Source organism: Camelina sativa, chromosome 19 (assembly GCF_000633955.1).
Source record: "Camelina sativa cultivar DH55 chromosome 19, Cs, whole genome shotgun sequence".
Taxonomy (NCBI): Eukaryota; Viridiplantae; Streptophyta; class Magnoliopsida; order Brassicales; family Brassicaceae; genus Camelina; species Camelina sativa.
Genome location: NC_025703.1, coordinates 19,604,445 through 19,607,244, shown reverse-complemented (window position 1 = coordinate 19,607,244; position 2,800 = coordinate 19,604,445).

Here is a 2,800-nt window from a genome sequence, read left to right as displayed (position 1 = left end):
TGCTCCTTAAGCTCCAAAATCACCTGTTTATGCATGAAAAGATGCAAATGCAATGCAACTAAACTCTAATGCATGATTAGTCCTAAAGCTACACAATAATGATGAAAATGGCTAGCAAAAGATGCAAAAGATGTGAATAAACTAAGGGAAAACATGGTAAAATATATGAACATCACTAGTCATGGATTTAGATGCATTTCTTGATTATCCCTGGGGAAGAGTTGCTTTCAAGAACCTGATTCAGTCTGTGAAGGAGAAGGACATAAAAAAGAGTTACACCATAGAAGGATTTGTCAAACTCCTGCAGATATGTGTGTACGAATCTATGCTGGATTTTGCCAAAGAAATTGGGGACCCGTTGCCTAATAAACCAACTCCACCGTTGCTTGCTTATCGCGGTTCTCGCGGTAGAAAATATGTCAAAGAGGGCATTCTAAAACATCTACGCATATCTTAGATTTGTCTATAGTTTATCTACTGTCTTAGATTTGTTTATTAACAACATTGTTAACCACTATTGTGTTAGATTTGAACAACTATGCTGTTTTATATCAATTGTAGACTCGTTTCAATCACTTCAAAACCATTGGTGGCATGATTAGCCCTGTGTGGGAAGAGGATGAAGCAGATGACAAAATTGATAACATTTTGAGAGCATTCAATGGGGATTTTGGTCCATGGAAGTGGGGGAGAGGTTTGTGGGAGACAGAAGGTATTTATGAATCCAACAATGCGAAGGTGAAGGTTGAGGAAAAGGGTGAGAAGAAGAGAGCCGGTAAATTTGGTGAACCAAGTGGGAAGAGGCACTGTCCAGGTACTTCAACTGCCTTGGAATTCAATCTCTTGGATTCTATGAAAGAAGAGCTTGACATGTGGGGAGCAGCTCTGCTTCAAGAGATTAAGGACGGATTCAGCAGTTGCGATTTGAGGTTTGACATGCTGAATGAGAAGATTGAAAACCTGGCTTCGGATCTTACAAAAATGAAGGGAGATGTAACTGGTAAGTCAGACGCTTTTCCTTTATCAAAGGAACAGAAGGCCTTGCAGGAAGCTACTGGGAAAAATGAAGAGTCGGAGGCCTAGCAGGACTATACTGGGAAAAATGAAGAGCTAGTCACTAAAAAAACGGATATGGTTAGCTCTGAAAACTTACAAATTCCTACTACAATTCCTCACAATCACAATACCAGGTACAAGGCGAAGAAGAAGTAGACTTCCAGAAGTTGTCAATTTCACAAACAATAACTAGTGTATCAAGTAGACTTCCTGATGTGAAGTAGACTTCTGTAATCGTGTTGTCTTTGTTTTATTCGAGACTTTTAAACATATGGTTCTACTTTAATATTATTTGTTTTCATCAATGATCATGTAACTTTTAAATCAAAATTTGCAGAAGTCTCCAGGTCAATCATCTGACACTGATTCAGACCCACCACTGTATATTCGCACAGAAATCCCAACAGCAGCTGACTTGTCTGCTAGAGCAAAGAAACAAGAACCGAGGATTGTAGCGGTTAGGATTGCGGCACATGGCAAGGCTGAAAGGGTTAAGAGGTTGACTTCAAGTCAGCGTTCTCCCTTCGTGGGTGATAATACAGCCAAGACTATCATGACTAATTTGGGTGATAAGTCAGCTACGTCAGCATACAACCCTTTTGAAAGAGCAGACAAGGACATGAAGAAGGTTTTGCATGATTTCTTAAAGAAAGATCCGTAAGTTAACAACCTTTAATGTTATGTTTCAAAAATTCTATGTTTCGAAACTCTGGTAACTTATATGTTTCCATACCATTATTGACCCACAGGACGTTCAAGACTAAGGCTCCAGACAAATCCCAATGTTGTCTTTGGTGGTACGAACTGCAAAACTTCTTGTAAGATTTAGTTGACATTCTTCAATATTATTTAACTTCGTTTTTAAACCCATGTGATTATCTAGCACATGGATGCTGGTTTGAATCTGTTGAGACATCGATACACATAGCATCCTGAGAGGTTTAAATTGAGTAGAGTTGCCTTCCTAGACGCTATGTTCACCCATCCGTGGACATCGAAGTACTTTGATTTTGTCAAATCTGAGCCGAATGCTAATGGATCTGGAAAACTTCTACCGACCGGTGCCTTCAGCTACCACGCAGGTGAGTATCCACCGTATGCTCAGTCTAACAAACAGTGGGGTCTGGAAGTGGACGACTTATACGCGCCATTAAACGTCAAGTCGACGCACTGGGTTGCTATGTGGATCTCGATTCCAATGAGACACATCGTCGTCTCGGACAGCATCCCAAGTGTCACCAACGACGACGAGCTTGCAACTGCCGTGGAGCCTATTGTCGTGATGGTTCCTTACGTGTTGTGGGAGTTAGCCAGCTATAACCATAAGCAAATGTATTCGTACGAGAAGTTCACTCATGAATGGGTTATAAAGGGAGTGCCTCCGAACAGGAAGCCAGGTGACTGTGGTGTTTATACTCTGAAATACATAGAATGCCATGCCCTCGGAATAACATTTCTTTCTGCTTTGTGCGACGCAAACATCCCATATATAAGGGAGAAGCTGGCTTATGACTTATATCATGAGATTGAATGTCGTGGACCAAATGAGCAGAACTACACCAAAGACTTTGGACTCTACGATCCTCCCCCAATCCGTGACTAACTATGAACTTTGTTTCAAAAACTTAAACTCTTTTTTAATTATGCATGACTTATTAGGATGATTTTTTATTTCTATTGGGGGATCTTTATATTTTGTGGGTGGGATCCTTCTGATTAAACTCTGATGATGGGGGGGGGGGGT